Below are 348 nucleotides of genomic sequence, written 5' to 3'. Positions count from 1 at the left end.
CTTCCAAAATGGGGCCTCCCAGGCAGCGGACGAGTGTTTGGGGGATGTCTCACTCTTTATACCATGAAATCTGATAATAGAATCTTATGAATGTGTACTCTGTCAATGTAAGAAGACAGGAAAGAAAAAATTCTCAATTTGCCTGGGTTAAAATGTTAGCAACAATTACAAAGGGCTTAAACATTGATAAGCTACCTTAATATTTGTAGGAGAGCAAAACCCTCGGTTATTTATGGCTTGGGAGGCTAATCAGCAAACACCTCTACTATCTGTAGTTTCCTTGTTTTGTTAAATGTGACACTAGGGAATTAGTGGGAAAAGACAAAGAGCTGTTTTATAGTGGGCTAT

Source organism: Mirounga angustirostris, unplaced genomic scaffold, assembly GCF_029215605.1.
Source record: "Mirounga angustirostris isolate CCGP_5_RB_7025 unplaced genomic scaffold, mMirAng1.0.hap1 SCAF_8, whole genome shotgun sequence".
In the NCBI taxonomy this organism is placed as follows: Eukaryota; Metazoa; Chordata; class Mammalia; order Carnivora; family Phocidae; genus Mirounga; species Mirounga angustirostris.
This window is presented reverse-complemented; position numbering follows the sequence as displayed.